Source organism: Leucoraja erinacea, chromosome 24, assembly GCF_028641065.1.
Source record: "Leucoraja erinacea ecotype New England chromosome 24, Leri_hhj_1, whole genome shotgun sequence".
In the NCBI taxonomy this organism is placed as follows: Eukaryota; Metazoa; Chordata; class Chondrichthyes; order Rajiformes; family Rajidae; genus Leucoraja; species Leucoraja erinaceus.
In genome coordinates, this window is record NC_073400.1 from 21,672,621 (window position 1) to 21,687,971 (window position 15,351).

At 41.2% G+C, this 15,351-nt stretch overlaps 1 long non-coding RNA gene across 1 annotated transcript; it reads left to right on the forward strand.

Annotated features, from left to right (window-relative positions):
• The first annotated feature begins 568 nt into the window (after nt 1-568).
• Nucleotides 569-12,570, forward strand: LOC129708766 (uncharacterized). The gene is made up of 3 exons (XR_008725414.1): nt 569-599; nt 2,157-2,192; nt 8,764-12,570. It is a non-coding gene; the product is annotated as an uncharacterized LOC129708766 (long non-coding RNA).
• The last annotated feature ends 2,781 nt before the right edge of the window (nt 12,571-15,351 follow it).

The following is a 15,351-nucleotide window of genomic DNA, read 5'->3' on the forward strand; positions in this document are numbered from 1 at the left end:
ACTACAGATGGGCTAGAAAATGCTGAATAGCGCTTGGGTGGGGAGTAAATTCGAAATTTCGCGGTCCTTCCTTTGCATAAGCCCTGCAGAATCAAAGTGAAGTTCTAAATGCAATCCTTTCCATTTACGTCAGGAAGGATTTTACATTTTTTTTCAAGGAGGAGCGGGTAACATCCTGCAGGCATTCATTCTGTTCTACTCGGGAGCATGAAGTCCAGTCCTCCTTTAGGACTCTAATATGCATTGCAAATAGTACGTCTGAACATCGAACTCCACTCAGTATTTTGGAGAATTTTGTGATCACCGCATTCGGTAGTAACTCTTTGCACCTACGTTGCCTGCCGAAGACTTCAAACATTGCTGATATGCACAGGAGGGCAGATATAACAGATGCCTCAACGGAGCACAAAAGTCAGGGTGAAGATAGCAGCTGAACGCAAAGCTGGAAATGTTTGAATATTCGGACACTTTAAGAGAAGGTACGCTTTCTGTAGACGGCTCTGTACTGTCCAAATGAAGATTAACGGAACCTAATATGCAGAAACTTATTTGGCATTTGTTCCGATACACAGGGGAAGTAATGCGCGAACAAGAGAGAGGTAATTGCATCGTATTTCTTGTCGTTGGTTAGTAATTAATATATCATGCTGGATTGTGTTTTGATAATGCATTGATTAACAGGCTGCAATTATGCTGGTGAACAGGAACCAACAGAACTGGAAGTAAGCTTTGGATGTTTACTCATCAAGAATCAACCAGCAATGGCCCCCAAATTATAGCTAATCGTTCCGTGGAGTTCGCCCCAGTTACGACAATGCCAAGTTTCCTGGAGATCAATGAAGGGAATACAGTCACCCATCCTGTGACGTTGGACCCGGCAATCCGTTGGCAGCCAAGTAGACTTCAAAATATATTTAGGGTTGCAGGGAATAAAGTCGAACAATCTGCTTTTCAAAGATTTTAATTAGTATTGACACACAAGCTGGGCGAAAAAAACTCATATTCAGCTCGTGAAAAGAAATGTAAACAAAAAAAATCAAAATCGCTTATCAGGTAACGCAGCATGTACGTAGAAAAACATGCAATTAATGCTGCTGGTCAATAATCTTCCATTGAAAGGTATTTCACATTGAATAATAATTATGTTCCTCTATGTGCGGACAATGCATCTTCCGCATTGAATACAAGCCTCGATTTATGCATTCACGCCGAAGCTTTCTTCAGCTGCCTCGGCATATCAGATGACATCCTGGCTTGAACGGTTTTGTGGCAATTATAGTGTAATATTCTTCAGGATTTACTAACTCTCCTAAATTGTATTCCTGCAAATGCGCATAAGGTTCCGATAGAGACGTACTTAGAAAATTGAAGGTTCTCAATAAACTCAAACAACTGGTCCGTTCAAAATTCAGAAGCGTGTGAACCTCGCTGAACACCTTCGTTCAGTCTGCCTGGACCTACCTGATCTCTCGGTTGCTAAACACGTTAATTTCCCCCTTCCATTCCTACACTGACCTTTCTATCCTAGGCCTCCTGCATTATCGGAATGAGACCAAACGCAAATTGCAGGAACAGCATCTCATATTTCGCTTGGGCAGCTTAAAAACCAGAGGTCAGAACTTCTCTAACTTCAAGTAACACCTGTATTCCATCTCTCTCGATCCCTCCCCCACCCGTCACACTTAGAAAATACGTCCTCATCTATAAAACAACTAACGATGGCATATTTCCTTTATAATTGTCACTTTTTTTGCATATCCTTCATTCATTTATTCTATATATCTCTACGTCGACTATATTTCTCGTTTCCCTTTTCCGTGATTTTCAGTCTGAAGAAGGGTCTCGACCCAAAACGTCGCCCATTCCTTCTCTCCACACATGCTGACTGTCACCAGCATTTTGAGTCTATCTTTGGTTTAAACCAGTATCTGCGGTTCCTTCCTCTGGCGTCCCGCTGCGTTACTCCAGCGTTTTGTGTTTATCTTCATGGATATTTTTATTGGATTATGCTATTCAAATAAAAGAGGACATTGATGTTTATGGCAGGGAAATGAGTGGGGAGCAGATTGAGATTGCTATTCGACAATATTATGCCAGCAGTTCGTTTTTCGGACATAATTTAGATTGGGCTACTTAGCGCTCTTTTCTTTCTGCAGAGATAGGAAGGTTGAAAAAAGATCTTGACACGACAGGTGAGCAATAAACTGGAAACCTACTTTTATTATTTGGCCACATAAAACGAGAAATTGAATACTTCATTTGTTAAGGATCATACTCACTTTCCACCTATTAGGCATCAGTCTTTCAATGGTTCCGTAACTGTACCGTAGCTGTTTCAGTTCGCGAAGTATTTACGATGTTCTTATCCGGCAGCTTCGTACGCAAGCACTGCTCCCTTCAGGTTTTTGCTATATCGGTGATGGAAACCGGCTCCAACCTGAAAAAAACACGGCCGGCCCATCAGTTCCTCAAAGATATAATCTGCCTTTTTTCTTTTGGTTGCATTCTTTCATTCGGTTTAAATTTACGAATTTGTTGTGCCCGAAGTCCTGGATGATTTCTGAGGTGTAATTTCAAACGAGTGTAATATAGAGAGTATATATTCCGTCCACCACCGTAATAGGAATGTTGCAACTCTGATAAATTGTACTTGTTTTTACTGTGTAATTGAATAATTTCCAGACCTAATTTAAAACCCCGATGTTCCAGATTTTATTGATTCCTTTCCATTGTATGGCAGAGGATGAAAAATACCGAGGATATTTTACATTTTAAACTTAAATTTAAATTAGCTTGTGTAAGAAAGAACTGCAGATGCTGTTAAAATCGAAGGTAAATACAAAATGCTGGTATTAACACGATGTGTCACCAATTGTGTTTTGACCTTCCAAAGCTGCCTGATGTGGGTACAATTACCATTTGAACTAATTGGATGAGAAAGATTTAAACGGGTATCGAATTTAAACGGGTCAGGTCATTAAGGAATCCGGTCGAACGGGTTTCCTGGCTGGCGTGCAGGTAAATCCCTCACTCACGTTATTTAGTATGTTTTTCCCATCGCTCTCTCTCTCTCTTTCTCTCCTCCCTCTAAGGTTAATTTTTCTCTTTGTCTTTATTTGTTTCAGTTTTATTTGTTTGTGATATTTATCATATTGTGGCATTTGAAAGATTCAAACGGGTATCAGACACTTTCTAAGGGTTGAATCGACCCGTTCGCGGGGCTTTTCATCGCCCTGCGCGGCTTAAAATCAAACTGCTGCATCGAGGCGAACGAGGCTCCCGATGTTGAAGCCCCCGAAAAAGTTCAGCTTGTGAGCTTGTGACTCCAGGCGGCAGCTCAGCTCAGCTTCTCCAAGTGGGTGCACCTCCCCTCTTCCGTTGGCTAGCAAAGTGGCCGAAGTGTTTACAATACGTTCGGCATTTCTGATCCGTGTAAATCCGGATAATGACATGACGTTGATAAATCCAGCAAACCACTTAAACCTCTCTCCAGTGGGCAAGTCGTTCGCCTTCAAACCAACAAGGGCTATGGCCGTTTGGATTACATTCACAGTCCCGCAAAAGAGCCGCGCTTATACCCGGTGAGTGCAGACGGAGGAATCTACAGAAGCAAATGTCAACATCTCTTTCATGTGAAGGAACCACGTCCTGCTGTCCCATATCCTGATGCAACGCGTCCGATCTACCCGTCTTCTGTCAGACTATCTCCTCCCTCGCGTCCTGCTCCTGCAGCCCAACCATTGGTTGCGCCCCTAACTCCCTCACTACCTCATTCGGGCCCCGCTCGCCAGCCTCGCCGTGTTCATACCCCGGATCACCAGTGCTCCCACCGCATAGGTCCCCGGATATTTGCTGGTGAAGGGAGGAGACGCTGATCTGTACCGTACGCGCGCGGGACGGGTTTGTAGGCCGCCCCTTAGATATGGGGATTCTGTTCGAACCATCTGTACTTCTCTGTATCGACATTAGCATTTCGGTTACTGTATTAATCAGTCAGCACCTAGTGATGTATTCATTCACATATATTACTTTAATTTAGATGTGTTTCTCTTTTATTCTTACAAGGAAAGATGTAGATTGGTCACTTTACTTACTAACCAGTGCAATGCTTTGTTATGATAAGCTCCGCCTACTGTCGCACTATTTGTATCATCGCAACCCGACACGGACAGTCAGTTTATGCTGCTATACAGTTGAAGCAACGTGCTGTGTAGTGTGTTATGTGAGTTGCTCAATAGATACTGTTGTGCCAGATCAGTGAGTATGTATGATTTACTCAACAGTGCTGTTGCTCCAATTTGCGCTGGGCCTCAGTCTGACACTAGAGGAGGCCCAGGACAGAAAGGTCAGGTTGAGAATGGGAGGGGGAGTTGAAGTGCTGAGCAACCGGGAGATAGGGTAGGTTACGACGGACTGAGCGGAGGTGCTCAGCGAAACGATCGCGGAGCCTGCGGTTAGTCTAAACGATCCTGCGTTCGAACCAAGCGCAGGCTCGGCGATCGTTTCGGCGAACCTCCGCTCAGTCCGTCGAAATCTACCTGGTCTCCCGGTTGTTCAGCACTTCAACTCCCCCTCCCATTCCCAATCTGACCTTTCTGTCTTGGGCCTCCTCCATTGTCAGATTGAGTCCCAGCGCAAATTGAAGGAACATCACCTCATATTTCCCTTGGGTAGTTTACACCCCAGCGGTATTAACGTTGACTTTTCTAACTTCAGATAGCCCTTGCTTTCTCTCTCCATCCACTCCCGCGTCCCAGTTCTCCCATCACTCCTACTGTCTCCGCCTACGTTCCATTTTTGGCCCACCCCTCCCATGTCATAAGTCTGAAGAAGGGTCTTGACCAGAAAGTCACCCATTCCTTCTCTCCATAGATGCTGCATCACCCTATTTAGATAAACATGATGTCTTAATGGTAGGACGAGTCCCCTACTCCGGTATTTCACATGTATCTTCCAGGTTATTACTAAGAATGCGATCGCCAGCTTGTACATGTAATGGCGTGGCCATGTTACAAAACTTGACATCAATTGGTTTGTTGATAGAATATTTTGAACTGGGGTCTTATCTTGTATGTCATGTTCAGTATATGATAGGAGACGAGACTATCTTCAGCTCCTGGGAGATTAGAGCAACATGCATCTAATGGTTCTTTGCAGTTCTTCTGATGCAAAGTAGGTTGTACAACTCGACGGCTATATTGACACGAACATTATACTTCCCTGAAACACTTCATTGTGAACTTCGAAACAGAGCTCATGTCGATCATTATGGCATCCAAAGTGGCAGGAGATTTTGATCGTATTGATTATTCAGAAAAGACTCCGCATGTCCGAAGAATCCACGCCATTTTGCTCAACAGACCGCTGTCAGGGACCTTCTCAGGTTTACAAAAATCCAAAGTACAATCGTTGTTGCCATACTTGGTATTGTTTAGTAGACGAAATATTTAGGCTGTACACCCACACATTCGAAAATCCAGATTGTTCTTTTCTGATAAAACTGCCTCCGATATGTTCAGGGATATGCAAAAAAATGGAATACCTTACCGAGCACAGTAGCGCAGCGGCAGGGTTGCTGCCTCACTGCGCCGGAGACCCTGGTTCGATCATGACTACGGGTGCAGTTCTTGTTTTTCATAGCTTGCATGTGCTTTTTAACCGTAATATTAATTTGTTTTGGCTATTGAGTGGTAAATATACCTTTTATTTACGTTTGCAGCTGCCATTAGAAGATACGGGGCTAGGGGAGGGGTTAGGCAGGGTGCTTACTGCCTACTGGTCAGGTAGGCAGGGGGTGGAACTTTTGCTTTTAGTTTAGTTTTTTCTATCTGGTCTGTATTAGAACCACAAAAATGTCTGCAATGCCGTCACTTCCGGCTCCGCCTTAGATTTTTCTCCTTCCAGTATCATGAACAACTATGCTCTACGAAATTAACGCTTTACATTCCACATGATTTATACTAACAATATGGATCAAGTTATTAACTTTCTGTCATGGTACGCTAATGGGCTGAATCACCCCATTAAGATGAAAAAGTTCTTCGTAGACTAAATGCTCAGATTATCTTTGTTCAGGAAACTCGTGTAAGGAAAGATGACAATCAACGCTTCTTTAAGTTTTGGAGAGGACAGCAGTTTCATTCAAATTCACAGGCGAAAGTAAAAGGAGTCTCTATTGTTATTGACTCCTCAATCTCTGTTTATTATGAAACAATTTCTGATCCATATGGTAGATTTTTGTTGATCACTGGTCTACTTCAAAACCAAAAAGTTGTTATGGTGAATGTTTATGCACCTAATATTGATCACCCTGAGTTATTTAAACAGTTAATTGCATCCTAAGCTAAATGAACATCTTTTGATAACGTGTGGCGAATTTAACTAACGTGTGGCGAAGTTTGAATCCCTCGACTGACAGATCTGCATCTGATCATGCGCTTCCAAATTAATCCGCAAGTTTTATAAATTATTTTTTACTTGACTGGAAAGTTAGAAGTCTGGAGATTCCTACACCCAAATGACAAATAATGTTCTTTTTTCTCTCATGTATATCATAGTTACTCTAGGATTGACTACTTTATAATAGATTCCCGGCTAATTTCATCGGTCACTGCGTTGTGATGCAATTGCTAGTTCTAACCATGCACCATTGAAACTATCAATCAAACTAAACTGATTCCAAATTTAGTGCTAAACAATGGCGATTTAATACTACTTTGCTTCAAGAACTAAATGTTGTTAATTTTATTAAAGATCAGATTGCCTTCATCTTAACAAACGCTACTGAAGAAATAGCCAATGGTGTAATCTGGGATATATAATCTACCTAACACATTTTTATAGATATTTACAAAGTAGACATTTTTTGAAGGCTATTCTACCCTCTTTTCCGTTACCACGTCAAACCGAAATCTCGGGAAAAAATTACATTTGAGCCCTTATCAGAAAGGTTTAATAGCGAATATTTATGAGTTGGTTTTGAAATTACAAAGGTACACCTGACAAAATTAAGAATGATTGGGTAAGAGAACTTCAAATGTCTTTACCTATAGAGAAATGGGAGAGGATTCTTCAATCAGTTAACACCTCTTCAATGTGTGCAAGACACGCTCTGATACAATTCAAGGTGGTTCACAGAGCTCATATGTCAAAAGATAAGTTAGCTCGTTCTTATGGTCATATAAATCCTACCTGTGAGATGTAATTCTGAAGTGGCCTCACTGACTCATGTTTTGGTCTTGCCCACGTTTGGAAAAATACTGGAAATAAATTGTTGATACTATTTCTGTAGTTTTAGGTATTGATTTACAACTTCATTTTTTTTTTTTTTTTTTTTATGTGCTGCATTGGCATAACAAATTCCACCAGCCTGGCTGTGTGGTCATTAAAAGAATCAATCAATCAATCAATCAATCATTACTGCAATTTTTTGGGCTACAAATGTTAGATTCTACTCATCTGTCCCGTTCCGCCCATCGGCTGATTGCTTTTACTGCATTAATTGCCAGAAGATCTATTTAATTGAATTGGAAAGACTCTAATCCTCGTACCACACTCCATTGGTACTCTGAAATGATATCATGTTTAAATTTAGAAAAAAATTAGGGGTGACATTGTTGAACCCTTGGTTAAATTTGATAGGACTTGGGGAAGCTTTGTTCAACATTTTCGCACGATATAAATTGTTCCCTCTCCAACTGTTATAATAATTATTTTACCTTTATACGGCGGAACGGACTTGACGACAAACAAGTACCTAAATTGTTGAAATTCTTTGCAGCCCAGACTTTGTTTTGCTTACTTTAGTTTAGGGTGTTTTGTTATTCGCTTTTTTTTTCTTTCTTTTTCTTTTTTTCTTTTTATCTTTTTTGTTTTTATATATACGTTCTCTTTTAAACACTTAACTATATTTACATAGAGACCGGGAGGTCTATACCCAATGTGTATTTTGACACTGGACTCATACTCAGGTTATACTTGTTGTTAATGTAATCCTGATCCCTATGTATCAATATCACTGTTATTTTTATCATTTATTTTTGTTTTTGAACAAAATTAATAAAAAGATTTTAAAAGAAAAGTAATTCTTCAAATGAGTATTCTAAGCTGCCAATCATTAGGGCCTGTAGATTTTTAGCTTTCCCCCATTACCCGAGCACAAATCACTCGCTAATGTTGATTTATACCTCTCTTTCCCTCTCTGTCTGTCATGTCGCTCTTCTCCCTCGCTCTTGCTCCCTGACCCTACTCTCTGTTTCTTTATTCTCCATGCGTTCCGCTATTGTGACTAAAATGTCACCCATGATTACAAGTAGAATAAAATCACTCGTGATGCCAATTATAACTTTCTGCGTACCAAATTACCTGTTTACTAGCAATCCATTTGCACAACGGCTATTTGGGAGTTCATGAACAAACTTACCAACAGCGAAGCACGAAGCCCTGGAGGGGCTCAGGGAGGTTCAGGCGGTATCTATGACAGACGATATTTTGGGTTGGGCGCAAAAGGTATATGGGGGTGGGAGGGGGCTGGCAAGTGATAAATAGATACCGGTAAGGAAGAGATGATTGGAGGGTGGGTGTAGTAAGTGAAAAAGGTGAAAAGGAATCAAAAGGGTGTCAGATAGAGAGAGAAGAGGCGTGGAATGCAAATCCAAAGTGAGGGGTCTCGGGGAGAAGTGGATATGTTGGCCGCTGTGCATGTACAAAGAATAATATACTTGTTACTGAATTTACTAATTGAGTTATTTCTTCTCATTGCAGAGGTAGAAAGTCTGAAAAATGATCTACTTACAATAGGTTAGGAACAAACAAATACCGCGTTTTATTCATATGCGATTCTTTATCTGCTACATATAATTTCCGGTATTCATTCTTATCCGTTTTACCACATAACTAAATCGACGTGATGCATCCATGAGAGGCCTCCAGAACCGCACTTTCAGTGAACTTACGCACATATTATAATTCGTTCTATGCCCCTTAAACCAGGAAAGGGAAAGCGAAAGGGAGCAGGAGTTTTCATTACCTATTTCCAATTACATTTATGATATGCACAAGAAGGCAGACATCGCCGTTTTAGACCGTTTTAGTATGTCAGGTGGAGAATTTAAATACACACTTTTACGCGAGTTATCCAGTAGTGAACTGGGTTCCTCTGCTGCTCGTGTCGCTAGGAACACAAGCTTCATATTGTTACAGGAAATCTACTATTTTGTTTACCTCTGCTCACACTTGCTTACGTGAATCAATGGCAAGCTGTTTTCCTAACAACACCAATGAAACGGTTAAGTTGTTTCAGGTGTGAATTGTGCTAAATGATCACCTAGCACACAATTACACGGCGACGATAGCAGTTGAATACACACAAGGGTATGATTTAATGTTCGAAGATAGATTTTCCGAAGAAAGATAAGTACTGTTCCCCTGAAGGTCAGTGGAACCTAATACGTGGAAACTAATTTTGCGTCTTCTCTGCTACACAGGAGAAGTAATGCGCGAACAGGAGAGAGGTAATTGCATCGCATTGCTTATTGCTTATCGTTGCTTAGTGATTAATACATCTTTGTGGCTTGTGCTTTGATAATGTACAACAACAAAATAATAGGCTGAAATAATGCTGGTAATTGAAAGCTCTTTGCATGGAGCTACTGCAATGAAATCAAACTGTGGATGTTTACTCATCAAGAATCAAATTAATCTTTAGCTCATCTTCACGGCGGTTATGAAAATGACAAGTGTCCTGGGGAGTGATGATGGGGAATCCAGTCAAGTGTATGTGACGTTTTACCTAGCGCTACATTGGCGGCCTAATCAATTTCAAAAAAAAGAAGATTGTAGGGTTGCAGGGAAGTGAATCAATGTTGTTTTCAATTATTTTAATTAGTATAATAAAATGAGATAATTAATAAAATAAAATCGAGAGTTGGATATAGCTCCGAGGGCTACCCGAATCGAGGGATATGGGGAGAAAGCAGCAACGGGGTACTGATCTTAGATGATCAGTCATGATCATATTGAATGGCGGTGCTGGCTCGATGGGCCGAATGGCTTACTCCTACACCTATTTTCTATTTTCTAGAGCCAAACACATTTGCTAGGTCCAAAAACACTAAAAGCAAATCTATTCTCTCGACCTTGGTTATCTGAATCTGGTATCATATTACACTCATGTTTTATTGGCAACCCTGTAAACCAGCATCTGCAAATGGTCCATTTATAATTCAGAGGGTATCATAAGACTTCAAGAATAACATAGTTGTATCACCTGTACAATTGAAAGAGAACTTTGAAGTTGAGTATCCAGGAAGAAGAATTAAATGCTACTCGACAGCATTTTACTAGCTGTTCCTATTTCGGGTGCTAATTGGTTTGAACTGCTTTGCGCACTGTTCTTTCTGCAGAGATAGCGAGATTGAATAAAGAGTTCGAAACGGCAGGTGAGCAGTAAACCGGAAGTGTACATTTACCTCCTGTCCACATAAAATGAGAAAACGAATACTTAGTTTGCTAAGGATCATTCTTCCTTTCCACCCTTTAGGTCTCAGACTTTTACGACGACGAAGAAGAACTCCCTCAACTCTGTTTCTCGTCGTTCTTTCAAGGTTCCATGACTGCACGGCAGCTGTTCCACTTCGATTTTCGCAACTCATTACCTTGTTGCTCACGGGCAGCTTCGTACACATGTACTGCTCCCTTCAAGTTATTTCTATGTTGGTGACGGAAATCGGTTAAGCTGACAATATATGTGGCCAATCCATCAGTTCCTAATCTTTCCTTTGGTTGCACTGTTTAAACCGATCTTGGTTTACGATTTTTCGGAGGAAGAGTTTGCTGAGATGGGTACGAAACGAACGTAGTTTAGAAATTTCAAATTCTATCCTCCCACCAATAGCAGAGATGATTCGTTTGCTTGCTTCAACTGTTAATCTGAATAATTTATATTCCTTATTTCAAATCCTGAAGACGTTGCAGATTTTTTAAATTCCTTTCCTTGATATGGGAGAGGATGGGAGATTGTCGGTGATGATTACACATATAAATTTAAACATATTTAGATCAGCATCGTGTTTTAATGGTAGAGTACGATCCAAGGAGTGAGTGCCCTACTCCGTTATTTGACATGTATCATCCGGGTTATTACTAAGAATGCGATCGTCTGCTTGCACTAGTAATGGTGTGGCCATGTTACAAATCATGGCATCAATCTGATTTGTTGCTGGGATCTTTTGAACTGGGGATATTCTCTTGTATGTGATGTTCAGTATGTGATACGAGAACGAGACCCCTGCATGCCCTAAGAGATCGACGCGACGTGCATTTCTTATGGTTCGTTGAAATTCTTCTGCTATAAAGCACGTTGTGCAATCGACTGCAATATTGACACGAATATGATACGTTCCAGAAGCTCCTCAGTTTGAAATTCAAAACAGAGCTCTTGGCAACAAAAGTGGCAGGAGATTTGTTCGAATTAATTATTCGGAAAATGGCTCCGTATGTCCGAAGAATGCACCTCATCGGAATGGTGACATGGGCCTTCTGAAATGTGTCAACCCAATGTAGTTCCATTGGTGCCATACTGGGTATTGTTTAACAGAGGAACGATTTGGTCCCTTTCCCACGTGGCTCTGCCTGAGCAATTCTTTCAAGCTCTCTATCCAGCTTGTTATTTTACTTGTTCTTTTAAGCCTGTACCATTTTCCTCACAAATTAGCTTCTGCGCTCTGGTCTCTAATGCCTTGCTTTGGAATTTTCTCGTTTTATAATTAGTGAGATAATATTTCACCAGTTGAACACTGTAGAAAGAGTCCAAAGAGTCGCCAGAGCTTGGAAATGGACCAGGGCGGTAATTATCTCTTGCTGTGTACTGCAATATGCGTAGGGCGCAGTTATGCTCTACTGATATTATATGCAGCGCATGTAAAACTGCATGTAGAATTTTGTGAGTAGATATAGCAGGTGACCTAAACTGGAATATAGTCGCTAGAAAGGCATGTGGGAGATTGGTTCCTCTGCTCCGAGGAACAATTAGACATACATAGTCAAGACTTCTTTCAACACCGTTTTTTCTTTCGACGGTGCAACACATTGCGCTACTGCTAAACAAAATGCCAGTCTGGTCCATCAGTTTGAGAATGGTTATAATTTTAGCTGTAACGTTCTCAGTACACTTCCTTTAATTCAACAGAGGGAAAGTTGCGTGAAAAGGAGGCAGGTAAATATACCCCACACGTAAAGGATTTATACCTGCGCCAACACAAAGTTATTTCCCCGCAACATTTGCATAAATCGGGGAAAGTTACTGCACAAATACACATCCATGGTCTATTGGTTCCCGTCCAATTTGGGTACAAAACGCCGGCCTTACACAGGTCGCATTAGCTCCTGCAGAAAGCCCAGTGTTCCAAATATCTGAAGCTTTTCCCCCTGTATCGCCTGCATGCCCACGTATTGAATTTGACTATCTTGCTATTTCTTGCCTCAGTAGCTCATGGAATGGATAGTAATTCTGACATTACAGCCTTTGGGATGTTGCTGTTCTTAACTTACTCCCTATGCCTAAAATATATTTGCCTTCATACAGATGTAATCTGTACCAACATGACCTACAAAACATGGCTGCTCACTCTATCCTCTTAGAATGTTCTGTGCTCGCTCAAAGACATCCTGGGAGGCAACACACTATACTGGACTCTCACGCATGGCCTATCCGTGCCCTGACATGAGTCCCCCATTATTATTGCTGGCCTAAACTTAGCCCTATCTTGCTGTTCAACAGAGCAGACGTGGAGCCGCCATTGTGGCTACTGCAGCGATATGCCCCCTGAGAACACCACCATTAAATAATATTCCAAACTGTGTACGTGTTTGAAACGGATACACTTGAGATGAATATACCTAGAGGAGAATCCCGTAATACCTGCCTGTCTTTCTTGGCGGGCGCCCATTGGCGTTGCCAGCAGAATTCCCATCTCAAAGAAGTCCCTCTCAAATGGTCACTCCAATGTGGAATCTTCGCTGGAAACGACCTGATTTTTCCTCGGCCTTGCTTCCTAAGGCTATGGGGCCGAAAAACAACGAATACTTACCCGCGCATGTCTCCTCTCTGCTGCTAAGGATGTCAGGCCTGAAAAAAAAAAACATTTTGAGGTGATTCGCATACGGACAAAATAGAACTTGTTTTTATCTTCCTTTCAGAACTACGACTGAAGATGAAAATGGATGGTAAGAGAACGAAATAATCCCGAATAAGAGACATCATCAATTTCATACCACGGAATGCATGCATGGAAATGCAGTGATTTGGGATTGTTTGTGCAATTGATTCAGACGTGCCTAAGGTACATCAAGGAATATAGTAAAACAAAGACAAACTTCAATGATGTCAACCTATACGAAATGAGACGCCAACGGTTAATAGTGTATGTTATGGCTATACCAACAACATTTATAAGTCATATCTGCTAAATCGTATTTTTGGGTGGAAGATGGACAGTGGAGGCTAAGTGGCAAGGAGCAAATACCATACCAACAACCAAGATCAGAATCGCACTCAAGTCGTTGGAAATTTCCGGTAGCACTATCTGCTATCTAACTATGCCGCTGTGGTGTTTTTTGTGACAGGTTTGTCTCTTCTGCCTGATCTCACTACCTACAGCTCACTGCCAGCACCAGTCGTAATCGCTAATTGCAAAACGGATCAAATGTCAAGGGTGATCTCCCCTATGATAGGAAACATTGTTCATGACAGGGAGCATTCTACATCTATGAATGAAACGGGAAATAAAATAGCAGTTACACGTGCATTGATAATACCCCCAGCCGCCCCGCACACTCTTTTTAAAATATATGTAAGCGTTTTATTTTCATTGTACTTCTTTATTTCCAATTTTTAATTATTTATTTAATTCCTTAACCCGTTTTATGACCTTAAACTGCCGCTAATGGCAAAACATTTTAAAACTTTAAAACTCATTGACTCCTTATTATTCATCGTGTATCTGCGCACCAACTTCACGTTCTCTCAGAGCTCTCGAGGGCATTTTATGAGCAGCACCTCGGCATTACAATTTCTGGTCCTCGGGACTGACGAGGGCATATTCTGCTGCACTGTTCGGCTCAATGACCTAAAAGCCAAGCGTCCTTCCACCGAATAAGGACACGTGGAAAACATGAGCTGCAAGTGCAGCCAGCAGGGCCGACATCCGAATCCTGCCCAGACTTTCGCAGAATTGGTGTAAACGCGTTTGGAAAATCTACAAGCACTGATTGTAAACATTACACTTTAGCAGAATAATAGAAGATAAAACGTTGAGTTGTTATGCACCGCTAGCTATAATTCTCGAATAAATACTTCGAGATTTATAAAGGTTGAATATATATTAGTGGCAGACAAGTGTGTAGAATCCTCAAGACGTTGCGTTCAAGAATTTGAAGTAGAAATAATGCCTTCTTTATGCCTCTGCATCCCTCTGCAATTGGGTCAGTGACGTCCTCATCAACAGACAACGGTCAATACGAATTTGTAGCAATACTTCCTCCTCGATAGCCATCAGCACCGCACCACTTGCAAAGTTCCACTTTTGGTGCATATCTATATACCTATAAAAGTATCATCCTGTATGTATGTGTTACGTGTGTGTCTGTGTGCATGTATGTGTTATTCTACCTTCGATCATCTCGATCTACACTTGCAAGGCAGTAAACAGTTTAGTTTTTCGTCGCCCCGACATTCGTAACTTAAAAGACTATTAGATATTTAATTTGATGAATTGTCTACGTTTTATTTGCATCCGAAGACGTTGAGTTGAATATTAAGATATTCAATGTACACACTCTGCCAGCACTATGGGGAAGAGAGGTAAAAATGAAAGACAAATCTGCAGGTAGGCGCAGTCTGTCGCAGATAAAACGTTTCTTGACATGCACTTTTTTTCAGAATTCGGCCTAATAAAGTTAGAAAGAAGAGAAAAAGGTAAGGATTGCATTTCGATGCCAGAGTTAATTGAGGACAACATATTAAGAACGGAACTTCAGATGCTGGTTTATACCGAAGATAGACACAAAGTGCTGTAGTAATTGAGCGTGCCAGGCAGCATCCTTAAAGAGAACATGTTTCTTCGTTACTTTGTAGTCTTTTAAAAATTGAGCCGTGGAGACATTAACGTTTTCTTGGACATGGTCGCCTAGAGCCTTAGACAATAAACAACAGACAATAGGTGCAGGAGGAGACCATTCGGCCCCGCGAGCCAGCACCACCATTCAATGTGATCATGGCTGATCATTTACAATCAGTACCCCGTTCCTGCCTTCTCCCCATATCCCTTGACTCCGCCATCTTTAAGAGCTCTG